Source organism: Notothenia rossii (assembly GCF_949606895.1).
Source record: "Notothenia rossii genome assembly, chromosome: 12".
Taxonomy (NCBI): Eukaryota; Metazoa; Chordata; class Actinopteri; order Perciformes; family Nototheniidae; genus Notothenia; species Notothenia rossii.
The window spans coordinates 15,488,565-15,507,404 of NC_136911.1; the positions used below are offsets into that span (position 1 = coordinate 15,488,565).

The following is an 18,840-nucleotide window of genomic DNA, read 5'->3' on the forward strand; positions in this document are numbered from 1 at the left end:
CCGGCATTGATGTAAGCATTTTAACACATCAAAGTATAATGATTTAAAGAAAAGTCCATTCCCTATACTTCAGGCATCAGAATAAGTGGTTGAGTGCTGGAGCCAACACATCTACATGTTCGAGCTGTTCATATTCCCCCTTTCAATCACAGCACTTTCATTTAGCTGGTAACTTAATAGCACTCCTAAAGCAATTCATTTGGCAGTGATTTGAAACTTCTATGGTGTCAAATTGTTCCCTCATTATTAATCATCATTTGGATGCAAATTCATTTTATAACTAAATTAAAACCCACCCATGTTGTGAGTGACAATCTTTTTGAGAGTGCCTAAAAAGCATTTCATTACGGAGGATGTGAATGTGCTGTCAACTGCTGTCGGATGCGAGTGCTATGCCTCACAGGATATGACAGATTTTATGGTTTCATAAATGTATATTTTCAGAGAAGAGGTACAAGCAAACCGGCAAACACATTTCCCAATCTATCGGTGCGGGGAGCGCAGCAGAGCAGATGGCATATGTCAACAAAGCGACGCTCCACTGTCCAGGAAAAGTGGCAGAGACCAAGACAGGAGATCAAGCGTTGCGCTTGACACAGCAGAGTGGCTCAGCAAACCCCGGGCCACAGCACCCAGCTCTCCGGAGCCTCTCATCCCTCGTCACAATCAATCCACCGCAGACCAACCGTAATCCTATTTGTTCAAATAAATAATGAAATAGTTGCAGCCCCACACGGAGGCACGCAGGGGGTGGTAATTGCGGCGTTTCAGGCTGGATCAGATGGGCTCTGTGGGAGGCTGACGTGGCTCCACTGTGACCTTGTGTGTGTTTGTAATTTTCCACACGCTTAGTGGATATACAGGAGCCCCTCAGTGTGCACAGGAATCCAAGCACCTAGGGACTCTGCCAAGGCCATCTCAGGCAATGCTTTGGTAAGATGGAGCCTGTCTCATGATAATAAAAAAAAGAAGGAACACTATATGACAGGAAAGATGACATGACAGCCATTAGGCAGGTGCAAGACTGTAGAGTGAGTGACTGTTATGTCCTTTGCTGTGCACTGACGCACTGCAATTTGTCTTGTTCAATTTGGTTACGTGTGCTGCCTCAGTGCATTACAAGGGCTTGTGAGGGGGCCCAAAACAAAGGATTTTTAAAGCTCTATCCTCCAATTGAACTTGGGCTTCACACTTAGGCAGATTAACCTGTAATTCAAGACCTCTGATTTTTACAATTAATGTTTATCCTACCCTGACAGGCTGTGTTTGCCCTCATAATCCCATTATCCCTGAAAAATATTCTACTATCTGGCATTTTTCCAAAGTCATCCACACCAGTAAAGCTTTGGGTCACGCTTTGTTCATCCCAGCAGCAATCTGTGCTGTTCAGCATCGGCGATACATCCAGTTGCAAGGTGAAATGTTGCAGTGAGGTAGCTTTTCCCTATTGGTCCAAATGGCTGGTCATTTGCTGAAGTTATGGCCCGTTGTTGTCAGTAAGGTGTGATTGCAGTGACTCTTATGGCCCATCTCTCTATATTGTTCAGACGCTAAGCAGAGTCAGCAAAGGGTCAAGTCACCAAATGTTGCTAGAGAATGAATGAGACTGATCTTTTGCCATAGCTTTCATTTAATGAACATATCAGCCCCCCAGTTCTTTATAGCGAGAAGAGTCTACAGCTGCATGAGAGCAGTGTGTGAACAGATATTGTCTATTTACTGTGTGCCCACATTAATATAAATATACAAAATAATTATTTAACATTTTGAGAAATACACTTATTTGTTTTCTCTGACAGTTAGAAAGATCAATAGCACCCATATATCAGCACAGACAATATGAATCTAGTGCCAGCAGATGGTTAGCATAGCTTAGCAAATAAACTGGATACTGGGTGGAGACGGCTACCCTGGCCATGCTGCAGATAACCAAATGTAACATCCCCACACCACAAAGTGTAAAATAATGTGCTGTGCTATCTCTTGGAAAGGTAGTGACTTCCAACAGTCTTCTCTAGACTTTTAGGCTGCCAGGCAACCAATACAGACCCAAGCAAGTCAAATTTGATACACTTTGGTTTGTGTTCCAGTAAAAAAAAAGAAAAACATGCTAATTACAAAGCTTAAAAGTTCCCAGTAGGCAGATTTAGTTCAATTTGGATAGATCCAGGGTAACCCTTTCCATGTTTCATGCTAAGGAGAGCTACAAAATTCTTGCTATATATTTACTCACATGAAGTATCAATATTGTTTTTATTTAAGAGTCCTCCTGAGACCCAACCAATTGACCAATGTCTTCTGTAATGGACATTTTGTTCACAAGCATCTCCTTTTAATCGTTTGAGCTTCAATCCCTGCTGCACTGTGCAGAAGACATCATGGGCTGTCCAGTGGTATGGCATTGGTTAAAATTGCATTCTGGGAAGTTGCCCTTTTCCTCCATAATGGCCAACATGCCAACAGCACCATTTTATATAATGAGGAGGGGTATGTCAAATATTGCTGATCTATTGTTATGTTTACTATGAAAATCATACATGATCTTGTTTATTAACATGTTAAGAATTACATAATTAGTATATTGCATATCAGGACCATCTTCATTGACTTAAGGGGCTTAAGCTCTGAATGGGATGAATATTAAGATGTAAAGAAACTGAAATCTAAGTGCCATTCATCAGAACAAAGTTGGTGTCAGAAACACAACAGGTAATGCAAACCAAATATAAATGAGCAATATGAGAATACAGGGTCGAACATTTTCAGAAAACCAAATATTGAAGCTAAATGATCGAGCCTTGAGAGCCTCTGTTCAAGGTGAAGCTTGCACCAAAACAAATTTCACCAAGTGCAGTTATCGTTTGCGGGAAAAATAATTTCATGAAATTGCCTTTTGTTATGTTTTAGCTTGAGGCACTCTACTCTTGAGAGAACACGATAAAGAGGAGCAATTTCTTGTCATGGTTTTATTGGACTTCTAATTCCATCATTCAGGCAGGAAAGTGCATTGCAATTGGGAGATAAAAGAGAAACTTGGGCAAAGATAAAACTGCAATTTTGGTACAATTCAAGCCACTCTTTGAGCTGTTGACTTGAGAATCAATAAACCACCAGCGGTTCTGATGTCTTGGATCGACAATTCAAGATAAGAGTTCTCAAATCCATGTCATTCTAAAGCTGTAATTGTGGATTCATTTCTGCCATTTACTTCACATTCGGTGTCAAAGCTTGGTTCTCCACTATAATCAATCTTTTATTGCTTTACTAATGTTTCGCTGGTTTTCAAGGCCCCACATCTCCACCAGCCCGGCAGCTATAATAGCAAAGCTCAATGCAAGTCGATCCGATAGAGAAACTAAATGTAAGCTGTCACATAGAATAATGGTGGTTTTACTGCAAGAACTTTTTCTACACAATTGCTCTAAAGCATTTGTTTGGTGCCAGCTACAAGTAATTGTTGTTTGAAAATAAGTTTTCTCATAACAGCTGGGAAAGAAATGTCATCCACTGTCATCATCACAAGCCATTACTGAGGCTATTTGATCAGTTCTGAAGCAGACTGCCGACATGGATGCCAGCCAAGCTGCAAATCACACTCACAGCACTGAGTGAAGGAAAATGTTGCGCAGACACATGTACAACAAAGTGTCCAAGGCTACACCGCAGCACAGAAAGGACTGTGTGGTTTATTTAACCATGCAGTGCTTGAAGAGCTTCACGGTTCAGTCACTGGCAATGAACTACAGTATGGGGTGCAGTGGCAGCTCAATGTGCACGCTGCAAGGCATGAGATAAGATCCAGGCTAAGGCCTTTTGGCAGGAAATGGTCAAAAGGTAAGAAAAGCCCTGGATTTTACAATTTGTGGTCACTGTGCAATTTCATTGACCCGGTCTTCTGTACATTTTTTAACAACAATCTGAAAACCATCTCATTGAAGAATTGCTATGGGCGCTTCGGCATGAACTGTTAGTGTTTGCAGTTCATGTGACCAAAGTTTTAGGTGCCAAAATACATTTTGTTCTGTCACAAGCACACCCAGTGCACAGAAACTCCTCTCCAAACTGTTGTCAATCCAGCTGCGCTAGAGTGCCCTCAGAGTCGTGCTCATTTCAATATTTATTGAAACGTTATCAAAACCACTCAGAGCGACTCACAGCAATCAATGCTGTTTAGGCTCCGTGCTGCAGGGGCAGGTCCCCCCGCTCTCGCTACTATTGTTTGTCTTCATGCCATTCACGCTCATCGCTCTAAAGGGAAGATGGAGTCACACCTCCGTAATTCCTGCCCCAAAGGAATGGCTCAGCTTAGAATGCAATGCTGGCTGAGAACAATGCATTTAATTGACAGAGCGTATATTTTGCACATGAGAGAAGCGCAGGAGCATGTTAAAGGGCAGGGAACACTATGATGCACAGAAGGCCTCCTCTGCAGGGTTCCTTTATGTCTACAACGTAAGAATTTGCTAAATCTTTCAATTTTCAAAGCTATCACTACTTGCTATGAAACAGTTGGCCTGAAGAAGATCCTCTGGCAAATCTAATGATAACTGTTCCTGTTCTGAAGCTTACAACGTACCTGACAGGTACCAACAAACGGTTACTCTGTGAGCAATAAAGAGAAACAAGGGCTAATAAATGATAAATGAAACAGTAATCCACTGGGTGACAGTATTCATGTGAAGAGGAAACAAAAAACACTTAGTCCCTGTTTGGCACCGTCAGCACTGAGACTTAAATTGAAGTTTGTCACGATGAACAGTGCTTTATGCTCCCAGCTAAAGATGTGCTCTCACTGCACTCAGGGCAACAAGAGGGAATGGATTTGGCTTTTGGGCTAAGTGGTTTGAAAGGGGGTGTATTAAAGAATCATGAGATAAACAACTGACAAACTCAAAACCTGTAGTCTAGTCTCAATTATCCTCCCTTTGCATCATGCTGACTGGTTTTGTTACATTTTTAGCTTACATCGATATATTCTTATATTCGTACACCAATGTAAATCTATTTAGCTATTAAACATGTATTACTAAGGTCGCTGAAGAAGTTAAACGCATAATAGGACACAATACGGGTAAGTCTTTTGAAAAAAATCATATATAATTATATTACATAATACTGATTTTGCGACAATATTGTTGGATTGACTATACGTGCATCCAGAAGTATTTACAAAATCAGAACAATTAAAAAAAATAAGATAAGAATGATTGGTTATTGGTTAGCTAGAAAGCTCTGTTGTGATTGATTAACCCCTTAGAAATGTCCCGCCCCTAGACAATCACGTGCAATGTGTTGAAGCGCTAAACATTGGCATGAGTGCTACGTGGTGTTATCACTATGTTACGGAAGTAAACAACGTCGTCCAATCGAGGCATTCAAGGCAAGGGGGGAGTGTGTGGGAGAGAAACCCCATCTAGAGGGAACTTTATTTGAGCCTTTAGAGAACATTTACATGCACAAAAACTATATAACGCACTACTGGGAAGGAAAAAACGCAAAGAGCATAAAAGGCTGCCTAAAACAATATCTCGCCTCATCACACTGATATAAGATATCCACAGTAATATTATCTATATTTTGCCATCTACAACCTTGAATGATGAATGTTGGAACTTAAGTTTTTTTTTAGAGATGTCCCGATCCGATCACGTGATCGGGGATCGGAGCCGATCACGTGATTTTCAAAAGATCGGAATTGGGAGAAAATAATCGGGGATCGGGATTTAAAAATTTTTTTTTATAAAATATTTGTATAATTGTATTTAATGTTACAAAACAAAAATTACCATGTTCACATCTTAAAGTCATCCTGAGGCCTTACGGCCCGTCCACACACAGGCATGAAAAAAATCTTGAAATAATCTTGATGCTGGGCGTGTCTGAAGCTTGGCGATTTTTTACGAGCAACGCGAGCAACAACCAATCACATGAATCTCCCGCCCCCGACATACAAAGCAATAGCAATGTTAAAACGAAGTAAACTGGATATAAAATCCCCAAACAGGCGAAAACCTACCACTTTCACCCACTGTCTCTGCCACCTCCCTCCATAAATAGTTCTGGTCGTAAAGAACCGGGTTATTTGCTACCGTAATTTCTCGTTTGGAATATGAGGAAATGAACTGCGGTCTGGCTCTCCCAGCTTGCACGCGGTTTGATTGGCTAGCGCTTGCACTGGCGGGATTTGCATCTTGCAACTGGATTTGATTGGCTGATGCCAGCTTCGCAAGCATTGGGAGCATCAAAAGTTGAACATTGCTCAACTTTTGATGCTCATGATACTTGCAAAGCCATGCTCCGCTCCCCACAATGCAGTTCGGTGAAGATTAAAAATCTTCTACGTCACCCAATTCAAGTGAATGGGCGAAGCTTTGAAAGATTTTTTTCATGCCTGTGTGTGGACGGGCCGTTAGTTTTGGTTTAAAATGACACATCATGTATGTGTTGCTTCTTTTGGGCTTGTTTTCAAAGACCTGGTTGCTTATTTCTCTCAAATCTGGCAACTGAGAGGGCAGGGTGCAGTGTCTAATAGTAGCAGTAAGCTAACAAGAGGCTACGTTCAGCTGGTGACTCGGGAGTCGGGACAGAGAAAATGTCAGGAGTTTTGAAGTATTATAAAATTGAAAGCGAAGGCAGTGTAACAGCCAGATGCAATGTTTGCAAGGCGGAGGTTCCGCGTGGTGGAAAGAACAGAGCTACGTTCAACACGACCAATCTAATAGGCCACCTGAGAAACAAACACCAACAACAACAACACGACGAGTACACAGCTAACAGCACTGAAACAACCGACACTTTCAGAGACTTTTAAAATGAAAGAGAAACTGCCCCAGAACAGTGAAAAGGCCAAAAAAAGAACAACCAAGATAGATTTCATCGCGTTGGATGACCAGCCGTTATCTGTTTTTTTTTCTTCTCTTAAAGGTGGGGTAGGTAAGTTTCAGAAACCGGCTTGAGATACACTTTTTGTTATATTCCATGGAATGCTCTTAACATCCCGATAGCAATGAATATCTGAAGTGCTTTGACAAAAAATCCATTAAAAAATGCCATCTGTGGAACCCGTAAATACTGTAAAAACTACAACCAATCCGTTTAGCTAAACGGATTGGATTGCCGCCCTGTCTGTCAGCCTTCCATCTCGTGCACGCACAAAATGTATCGCGTGCCCTCATCGGGCGTGCCCTCATCGGGCGTGCCCTCATCGGGCGTGCATTGCAGCAGTACTTCAATGACTCGCCAGCAACAGGCGGCAGAGTTAGGTTCAACATCGTCTACTGGTCGCAAAATAAAAAATGTAACGGAGCAAATTAAGAAAAAAAAGAAAGTGGAAACTAAGAGAAGTCAAACCAGAGTCAATATCGGAGTTGCTTTGGCTGTGTAGTATTGCTAACCAAGATGTGTTAAGCTTTGCCTGATATGTAACGTTACTGCAGCCTGCTCTCGCGGAGGAGGTACTCTGTAAGGAAGTCTGAAGGAAGGGGCGGATTCTTTTTGGCTGTGTACTTTCAAATTTTAGTGCACTCGAGCCGGTTTCTGAAACTTACCTAGCCCACCTTTAATGCATTGCATAAAGATCGGATCGGGAAAAATCGGTATCGGCAGATTGTCAAAATCAAATGATCGGAGTCGGATCAGGAGCAAAAAAAGGTGATCGAGACATCCCTAGTTTTTTTAAAGAGAAAATGTAGCCTTAGATATGTACAGTCCATCTAAAACAGTAAGGAAGCATCTGTGAGCCTAAAGAGAAGATTGTTCTCTCTTTTGTAGCTTTAACTTAAAAGACTGGATATATTGTCTTGTGTTCTACTGGCACTGCTGTTGGTGATGAAATGTGTATGTCTGTCCCTGTTCTCCGACAGATTCCTCAGTATGATTGTTCAATACACTGTGGGTTCAGAATTGTGAGAATACTCACATATCTTTCTCTTTGTAAAAGATACGAAGAGAAAGGAGATTTTTCACTGAGTTTAAAAAAGGCATTCAATACAAAATTCCACTTTAATTGTTTTGGAAATAAATAAATGGTGTGTAGGAAAAGAGGGTTCTTTATATTTAAAGGACAAATGGAGTGTATCCATCTGGTTCTTCACCTTTTCTCTCATCTTCCTGCCAAAATAGAGATTCTTCTGGATGTGAGCCAAGCATAATGGGTGACCTAGCATAGCAGTATCTCAGCAGTATCTCAGCAGTACATCAAGTGAAGGTTTTTTCATTAGGCTATCTGTCCTTCATATTTCTTAACACTTACAGATTGTTTTCCCCCAGCACAGTGTATAATACATGTACTGCAGAGGTCAGGCTAGAAGTATATCACAGCATCCCACATATTCACCATGGAAAAACAGCCGATGTATGAGCAGGCCGGGGATCTCTCAGGACACTGAGCAGATGGCGAAACCACAGTGTCAGCACTTTCCCCCCGGCAACCTGAGAAACTCACTATGGCCAAATGAAACCGGAGACAGAGCAGACACCTTCAAACTCTATTTATATAGCTTTCTGCAGAAATGCTTCTGCTTCACGAGGAGAGTTTGAAACAAAAACGTATCAGTCCTCCGGAGTAGATTCCCAAAAAAAATTAGGCTATCCAAAAATAAATGTCTAACATTGTAAAGCAAGAACAAAAACATCCAGACAACATACAACAGCAAGTTAGCTTACCACATATTACATTATGTTTGAAATATGCACGAAAGATCTCGTAAAAAAGTGAAGTTGACGTGTTATAACTAGGGCTGTCAAGTTAAAAATTGCGTTATTAACACTTAACGCCACTAATTATTTTAATGTGCGATTAATGCATGTGTATTTGTCCTCGGCCCGCCCCGTAGTTTCAGAGCCCAAAGGCTTGACGTTGTTGTTGTTTTTAGTTGGATGGTGGCAGATTCTAGAGAGAGATATGGATACAAACAAAAGGTGTTTTAAACAGCAAACCATGCAAGCACACAGCTGATGCTGACAGCCCCGCTCCTGCCGCTCGCTTGAGGCAGACCATGCTTGAAAGTTTGCTGGGGAGACGCCTGGACAACAACAGCAATAGCTAAATGGGTGGCTACAGCTTAACATTGTGGAGTTAGATAACTCGGATCGCATCACAACGCATTTTTTTGACCCAAGGCGGGAACTTCAGTCTCATGCTTTGACTGTTATGAAGACAGAGGAGCGGCATTTCGCCGACAACGGTAAACAGGCTTGTATGTTTGAGCAACTGGCTCAGTGCAAAGAGTGTAAAAGAGAGAGAGGTTCCAGGTATTGGTATTGAAAATATTCAGTAGAATATTTGTCATTGTTCAGAGGTTGTTGTATTGAGAATATTCAGGAGAATATTTGTCATTGTTCCAATGATAATTAACAAACATTTGCATAAAGCATATTTGTCCACTCATATATTAAGAGTATTAAAAACTTGAAAAATATTCCTCTAAGTTACATTTAGAACAGATAAAAAATGTGCGATTAATTTGCGATTTGTTAAATGGAGAATTTTGTAACACTGTTAACCTTTTGAACTCCGTCTCGAAAATGACATTTCCAGAACATATGACCATAGTTACACTTCTAAAAAGGGTGAAATGAATAATCTTTTTTCTCAAAGAAATTATAAACCTTTGAGTTGGATGTAGAAAAGGCTGAATCAATATAGATGTTTTTTATTTTAAAGAAAATTCAGATTGAACATAGTAAAAAACTAAATTATAGAGTCCGTCCAAAACATTTTTTTACGTCTAGTGAAAACTACCCTTGAATGATGGGATGGTAGACTAAAAGCTTTAGGAATCCAAAGTACAACATATAATAAGTACCCTGTATCAAGATTCATGCAAAAACAAGTAACATTTGACCTATTTAGATAGATTTATCACAAACAAATTTGGGTGGATTTTTCATATCTCTGGCACCCCTTTTTGAGGCGGAGAACTGAGCGGAGAACTGCGCACAGCAGCTGAGGCCCCATGCAGCCTGTTTGATTGTCACAAGTTGTGATCGCTCAGTGATGATCCTTATATTTCTATAATCTGTGGAATCTCAGGATTTTATCTAAGCTTGTTTGTGCAGATCCAATAAGTATATTGATCAGTATAGCCAGAGTTCTGTGCTAACGGCCTTACGATTTTTTCGCTCGTGGCTAATTCAGAGGCTCAGCTTTGTGTTTTTTTTTGCAAAAAATAAATAAAAAAAAGATCAGTTAGCTGAGTTTCTTCCCGTTACATGGATATAAAACATTCATAGTTTATAAAATATTAAGAAGCCCTCAGACGCTGTTTCCTACAGATGATGCGTTTTTACCCCAGGGGGCGGGGGGATGGGGTTCAACAGGTTCCACACTTTATTTGTTTGCACGGATTACCAAAAATGTGAATTAGTGCTTTAGTGTTATTAAGTAAATTGTGTTGCTTTTGGACAGAGCCATGCTGGCTGTGTAGTTTTTTTTATGCTAAGCTAAGTATGAAGGTAGATATGGTGCAAAATGCGAGAGCGTGTAAAACCTGATGTGAGCACTTGCAGAAAAAAAATCGGAGCTTGTGTGCATACATTTACACTTGTATAAAATATCCACGTAACTGTGAACCAAATGTACACTTGTATAAAATATCCACGTAACTGTGAACCAAATTTGAAGTCACAGAAGAAAAACAAGTTTTGTAGCTTGTAGAAAAAAAATGAACTTAGTGATGAAATGTTCACTTGCAGAAAAATACATATTTTTAAAATATATTTTCCATTACAACTGCAACTTGGTTATTACAACTTCTCAAATCAGTGGCAGTATAAATCGACTAATCTGCGGTCTTGACTTTTGCTACACTTCTTGCGATAAATGTGTCTTAAAAGTAATTTTCACCTGTAGATCAGCTGTAGATGTGGGGGGAGGGAGGGGGGTTGGAGCGAAGGAGCGGAGCTATCAGAACGACGAGGCTTGACTTCGGGGCTAACGGTTGTGTCGCTACCAGTCCGCTGACATGGCGCGTCAATCAACGGTAAGTTTTGCCCATTACTTGCCCAGTATTACTTTGAATATTATTATTGTGATTGAGGATTAAATCCGCTTTGAAGACCACCGTTTCATATCGTGCAGTTTAGCGGCAAAATAACGTCAGTTAGCCAGCTAACGCTAGCTTTGTTGACTTTATGCTAGCTAAACAAGTAGTGGTTGTAGTCTACAGCAGTAATTAATATATTGTAGCCTACTGCTTTGGCACTAACGGTTGATAACCGTTTATGAAAATAAAACCAATTGAACTGTACTGAAATAATGACACGTTTTATAATTGTCTTGGGCTCCTGCTGTGTTTTTAAAGCCTTTGTAAATTATCCATGCTATTTTCTATTTAGAACGAAGACTTCAGAATCTTAAAATCCCTTGACGTTTGTATGCAATTGTGCTAAATTCAACTCTGGAATCAAGCAGATATTAATATGTTTGCATGACATTAGTTATTTATATTTTGCCATCACTTAATTATACGTTTAATACATTTAAGTCAAGCTAAGGTACATGTGATGGTAGCTAGTTAGTACTCTTACCTGTGAGGCCTCCTCCAAACAGCATAATAACCAGACTGTATCATTAAAACTAAGTACCAGTTATAGATCCTTGACTTTAGACAAACAATTCAAGAGACAACATGTATTTAAAGAACAATCTTTATTTGAAGGTGCCTCTTAACCTAATATATTAGTTATACAGTAATAGTATTGACAATCTAAAAAAACTGAGCAACTCAACTGTCAACTTTATATTTCTTATTGTTTAAAGTAAACTAAAGCATTTATTATTTGCTTATTAGTTTTTTCCCCTCATATTCAGTGTGGGCGGATTGAGACAGCGTGGTATTCATAGAGCTCCAGAGACTTCAGGGAGAAACCTCTGTGTGATGGACGTCCTGTCTGTTGGTTTGGAGAGGTGAAAACGGGGGGGGGGGGGGGGGTTGAGGAGCTTGACGCTCGTGAACTATCAGCCGGAGAGCGGGGGGAGCCTCGCTGCGGGGAAGCAGTGTGTGGACCTGTCAACGAAACATACACATTTACCACATTTAAATAATTGGTTTAAAAGGCATAATAATAAGGACAATCGTCCGTTCTGTGATTTTCCAGAACACACGTTATGATATTAGGGTCATGCAGAGTGAGATGAGATCGCTGTCCCTTTAAGAGAGAGAGAGAGAGAGAGAGGGGTGTGGCTTGTGCATGTGTGTGTGTGTGTGGATGGCAGAGCGACAGTGTGGGGGGAACGTGTGTATGTTTCTGGAAATGAAACGAGGCAGCAGAAAAACAGAGGTCTGTGATGTATTTTGTGAAACAGAAGAACAGCTAAATAAATGCAACGGCCTCCCAAGAAGAGCTCGCCTCTCTCCAGTCATTTAAGCTAAAGTGGGTTATTGAACCTGAAGCTTGTTGCTGCTGCCCTCCTCGACTACGGTCTGGGAGCCGACAGGAAAGTTCAACACACAAATGGCCAGTCCGCCCCTTTGTAGCATATTATTTCGATGAGCAGATCGCCACTGGGCTTTCAACTAAAGACACAGCCACGCAAAAACTGCGGCATTTGTACAGCTCCTTATGGGTAGGCCTACAGCAATTTGTGAAGTGCTTTCCTCTGTGGTGAAACGATCAGCACTGCACCACGGAGGAAAGCGGCAGAAAGTCAGCGGGGCTGCGTTGCATACATGGCTTCCTTATGCAGGTAGACGCGCTCTGGCGGCGGTCTCGTTCAGGATCCGAAAATACAATTTAAATATTATTGCACACTTATTCCACTTATTCCTAGTGTGGCACTGGTTACGGTGCCGCGGGCCAATGCTGGCACGTGTGCCAGGGGTTGCCGACCCCTGCTTTACAGGGATCGGCAACCTGCGTCTGATTGGCCCCATTTATTTGTGACGTTGCAAACTCTGCGGTACAAGGCACAAGTGTTGTGAAGCTCATAAAGTGAGGCAAATAGAAATAATCAGCTGATGGAGTGTAGATGTGGAAATAGATGCATCCCATCAGCTGACGATGTTTTTCGCCACACTTTATAAGCCTGACTATAACCACCCCTTCTCTGAGGTGCAGGCAGCGTCACAAACAAATGATGGTCCTGATAGACTACAGAAATATTCGGTGTGCAGATCTTTGTTTTCAAAATAAAAGTAGTTTCTTAGTGAATGTCCTGTACTGGTCTTAAAATCTCATAAAATCAGCTTTTAATTTTCCTCTTGGATGTTCTTCTTGACCCTCAGAGAAGGAGAACATGTCGTGTCTTTCAGGCATGTCCTTTCCTAACAAAAATGACAGGAAACCTAAAACATTATTGCAGAACAAGTGTGTTATTTATGAAAGCGGTGTGCTTGTGTGTTTAGGGGCTGTAGATATAATTATTTTGTAATTGTAATCAGATTATGAATGAACAGTATGAAATTCATCAACATTGAAATATATTTTATTATCAAAATAATATTTAACTGTTACAAAACGTAGTGCAACTGTAGAAGCTTGCTCTGTTGTCTCACTGAAAGAATAACTTTTACCACGTTTTTAAAGACAATATTGAGAGATAAATAGTAGCAGTTCTCACTATGTGTTACATATCTTTGCCTTCAATACATTGAATTAGAAAGCTGACAAAATCATATTGCTTAGTTAACATCTAAATGTAACTTTTTGCATGGAAAAAACTGTGTAGGTGATCTAGTATTGTTTAATGGAATGTATATCAGTGTATTAAAGTCAATACTTCATTTATGTAAACCAATATCTTTCTTGATTCTTTGTACAGTATGAAAAAATAGTATTTGTACCTGTGCTGAAGTTCACTGCTGTGAGGAGTCCAGTTCTGTCTCTCACTCTTTGGTCCAGCCTGTCTGCATCACCTGGACACCTTAAACAAACAGATATATATATGTAAAATACCATGTGTGCAAACAATACATCTGATTATCTTCTGTTTAGTTGAACATGTTGGATTGGGTATTGTCCGAGTCAGGGTCCTTTTTATTTTACTGTAACTTTGGAAGTTGTGTTAACAATGCTTACTGTTTATTTGGTACCCATTTGGTAATGCAATTAATAAAAACAACAAGGTTTGGGTTTGTTCTTCAGATATGACTGACGTTAACGAGTAAGCTCGATAATGAACTCCAGCTCAACCAACCATATTGTAATATCTAAGTACAGTGATGCAAACACAGGTATGGTGAAAAAAGAGAGAACTATTCGAAGCAGGAAAAAAACAGCGTAATATACCATCTGACAAAGGCCTGTGCTATAATGCTTCAATTAACTGGCTATTCTTTATAATATACTCAGATCAATAGGAGACAGAGATGTTAAGTTATGAATCAAGGGTTTTTATTATTATTTACACCAGGGGTGGGGAACCTTTTTCCTTTCAATTTTTACAACATCCTCCGAGGGCCGTACAAATGATTGAACTCAACCTCTGCTTAAAAAAACTAAAATCACAGCCAATTCATTTGGCCTTTCTTTCATGCTGTGCAAAGAAAAAGCAACCTCCTAATCCAGATATCTCACCATGACTCACGCAAGCATGTGCACGGTGTGGCATGACCACCAAAACAGAAAGATATGGACACAAGATGTGTGCAAATGTATTTAGTATCCATGTGAACATGATTTAAGTGGGGGGGACCTAACCTCCTCTAGGGGGGTCCGGGAGCATGCTCCCCCGGGAAGATTTAAAAAAAAAATATTTAAGTTAAAAGCATCAATCTAGTGCACTTTGAGAGCAACATGAGGAGATCTATGGATACATCTCTCAACACCCATTTGAAACAGAACTGTAAGCAGATTTTTCTTTTGGGATATTTTACAAATCACTTATTTTTAACAACTTTTTTGTGACTGTCATATAGTATTTTATACCGGTTTTTCATTTAGTCTCTAATGTCTCATTAATAATTATAATGATCATATCAAGGTGTGCCTTAACCTCACTGAGCTGAGGTTATTTGAGCCTCTCAGGAGAGAGCTCTCTTCCACCTGGTTGTAGAAAAGCTCTTTAAATTCGTTAGCATAGCTAGCTAACCAGATGCTAATAACAACAGATCGCCACTGTGCTTACAACTAAAGATACAGCCACGCAAACACTGCAGCATGTGTACGGCTCCTTATGGGTACTGCAATATTTGTAGAGCTGGAGCGGCGTTCCGGTGCTCTCCGTAAGCACTCTAGTCTACACTCCTTTCAGACGAGACATAACCACGTGAAGACACTTTACGCTCGTGTTGTGTTCAACGAACCTGTCCTTGGCCAGGAAAAACAGGCACTCGCTTGTTTAATTATTTTGTGATCTAGATTTCTTCTTCTTTTTTGAAGTGAGAAGTTGCCCGTCAGTCGGACGGACCCCCTCACCCCCAGAACGAAAACTCTTCGGTTCTCCACGAATTACATAAGTCACCCAAAGCCGCGTTAAAAAAGCGGGAGGCGCCGAAAAGCGACTAATTTGCATTACTGTAAGTAATCATCTTGAAATATGACATTAATAATTGTAATATACACACATCTTATTGCGAGGTTGATTTCACATACACTACTTCGACGTTAGCTAAATAGAAAATAGCATGGATAATTTACAAAGGCTTTAAAAACACCACCGTTAGTGCCAAAGCAGTAGGCTATAATATATGAATTACTGCTGTAGACTACAACCACTACTTGTTTAGCTAGCATAAACTCAACAACGCTAGTGTTAGCTGGCTAACTGACGTTATTTTGCCGCTAAACTGCACAATATAAAACGGTGGTCTTCAAAGCGGATTTAATCCTCAATCACAATAATAATATTCAAAGTAATACTGGGCAAGTAACGGGCAAAACTTACCGTTGATTGACGCGCCATGTCAGCGGACTGGTAGCGACACAACCGTTAGCCCCGCAGTCAAGCCTCGTCGTTCTGATAGCTCCGCCCCTTCGCTCGAACCCCCCTCCCTCCCCCCACATCTACAGCTGAAAATTACTTTTGCGACACATTTATCGCAAGAAGTGTAGCAAAAGTCAAGACCGCAGATTAGTCGATTTATACTGCCACAGAGCAGATTCGTCAAGTTGTAATGACTGATTTGAGAAGTTGTAATAACAAAGTTGCAGTTGTAATGGAAAATATATTTTAAAAATATGTATTTTTCTGCAAGTGAATATTTCATCACTAAGTTCATTTTTTTCTACAAGCTACAAAACTTTTTTTTTTCTTCTGTGACTTCAAATTTGGTTCACAGTTACGTGGATATTTTATACAAGTGTACATTTGGTTCACAGTTACGTGCATATTTTATACAAGTGTAAATGTATGCACACAAGCTCCGATTTTTTTCTGCAAGGGCTCACATCAGGTTTTACACGCTCTCGCATTTTGCACCATATCTACCTTCATACTAAGCTAACCGGTGCTCGATACGGCTACAGAAATAGATCTATATTTCGACCTAAATTGCAACAATGAAGCAAAATAAAATCATGTAAAAATAAATAATAAAATACTGCATTTCCCAAAATGTAAACTGCAATATCAGGTATAATTTATTTTTAGTCAAAGGTTTTACTACACCGCAAATAAAAAATAACAAGTACAATTACATGTAATCGCAGCTTCTACAAGAAACGCTGTTATCTATAAACCCATAATGTATGAGAGATGGAGTTACAATGCATGATATGTGGCCTACCAGTCAATGGTAGAACAGCGTTTAGGGAGGGATTGTCCTCTCGCCAGTGCATCGATTGTCTCCCACTCTAATTCCATCCTGTCTCCAGTGTCCCGGAGAAAGGTGGCCAGGCTGTCCAGATCCATCACATGCAGTAAATGTATTGTTGGACGTGAAACAATTGTTTATTGTTTTTCAGCTCAACTTGCCTTCTGATGAAGTTCATTGATCTCTAAAGAAATCCATGGTCCCTGGATCCACATCATTTGTTCATCTGTTGGAATTATTTGTTTGATCTTAAGGCTGGCCATCAGCTGTAATTACTGAGATGGGATTTCAACTGTCAGCATGATAAATGGCCGTTTGACTTTATTTGTCTTGGCCTGCCATTGGCTTGCAGAGCTACCAGTCACTGAGGTATTATATTTCCTTTACTCAGCGTCACATACACAGAAACATATTGAATACCTCTTCCATCACTTTAAACAGAAAATCTTTCGATAATAACAGAGATAATTGTCAGAGCAAAAAGACCCTTGGTGGGGTAAATGGCCGGATGAGTCGACCTCTTGTTTTTCTGAGAAGACCTTTTTATTTGTTTTTGTGCCGCTGTCAGAAACTTAGTTTACCTAACTTTCCCTCTCTTTCCACCACAAACATCGCCTGAGACACACTTCATTTTGCTACAAATCATTAGTCTGGGTTGCATTGGGAATTCACAAGGGGCCAGATGCTTGCAGGTGCATCTCTCTGGAGGTGTTTTTGTGAATCGATAAATAATGCCTGGCCCTGAGTGGCCTTAGCCCTCAGCCTGAGAAAGAATCAATTGTGTTTCCAGACTCCCCATGTTGCCATACTAGAATAAGAAGGAACACAATGCTTACAATAACCGTCAATCCCATAAACAAGAACTGAATACATTTATTTGTTTGTAATGTAGATATTGTCTAAGTAAAAGGACTGCAGTGAATGAGGTTTCACTGATGGGGGTGTTTTCTTAACAACAGCACACAAACCCTTGCATGCACCTTTAAAAGAAACCTATCCATTAGCTGGTAAATAAGATGTGGAACAGTGTGTCTTTCTGAATGCAGCTATACTTTAAAATGCATTTCCTCCCTAACAAATCCCAAATTGTTGTTTAACATTCATTTGCCGGTGCAGAGCCAGACAGTGGCGAACAAAAAAGCCTCAGAATCTCAAGTTGTCAAAACCATAATAGAAGCTTTTTTTCTGCCCAGCTCCTCAGAGCCTTTCATATCTCCGTGGCAGCGCTCTTTCTAGATCAATTATTCCCACTAAAATAAGTAAGAGGAGGCTATGAAATATTAAAGCAGAGGCTGAGCAGAGGTTGAAAGCTTCCCTAACGCGGGGGTGTTGTATCTGTTTTATTTTTCATGACGATGGAGGGACTGTGGCGAGGAGGAGGCGCGGCAGTTGCTTGGGGCCGCTTCAGTTGTAGCTAGTTTTGTCAGGGGGCCGCGGTCCTACCAGAAGAAGATCCAGAGTTTAAAGTGGTCACATCTAACAGGCGGGCTCTTCGTACCGTTACCTATTAACCACAGAACGACTGTTTATTATGTAATGCTGCTGCAGCCTCAAACTGGGTCCTCCAACATACAAAATGAGATGTGAGACAGTCACATGTTTACTCTGCGTGCCTCACAACATTGTTAGTGTTTTCTCGCCTTTCATCTTCGTACTTGAGCTAAGCGCCAGAAGGCAGGAGCACAGCGTCTCACTAAATAGAGAGCTTTGTTTGCCTGATTGAAATGCAGATCTAACTTACAAAGCAGTCTGGCACTGAGCTTGACAAATATATAATTTGAAAACATTTTATTTGGCAGGCCACCATGTTAAATGAAGACAGATTTAACCTGCAACATATTTTAAAACTTATATGTCTGCCTCAAGCCCACGCACGGTGACATAACGCGCTAAGTTCAGCCTGCTTATAACATTGTTTTAAGTGTTGCATGAAATAATCATGAGTCTATTTTCTGTTACTGTTTGAATGTACAATGCCTCCACAGGTCATCGTTTTCCCAGCTTCCATGTTTTAACATCCTTTTTATTCTCCTCTGTTCCCCCCCTCTGCATTGTGGTGTGTGTGTGCGTGTGCGTGTGCGTGTGTGTGTGCGTGAGAGAAAGGGGGCCGCAGTGACTAGGCACATCTCAGTGATGCAGCTTCAAA

General features: G+C 40.5%; 1 long non-coding RNA gene across 3 annotated transcripts in view; it reads right to left on the bottom strand.

The window, feature by feature from the left end:
• Window positions 1-11,670: 11,670 nt before the first annotated feature.
• LOC307025938 overlaps window positions 11,671-18,840 on the bottom strand; it is a 59,791-nt gene continuing 52,621 nt past the window's right edge. The window contains exons 5-6 of one of the 3 annotated variants that reach the window (XR_013804305.1): window positions 13,785-13,864; window positions 11,671-12,008 (exon numbers count right to left, since the gene is read on the bottom strand). This is a non-coding gene — a long non-coding RNA (uncharacterized lncRNA). Of the gene's footprint in view, window positions 13,865-18,840 lie in introns of all 3 variants that reach the window. The other 2 variants (XR_013804306.1, XR_013804307.1) reach the window with 2 other exon arrangements.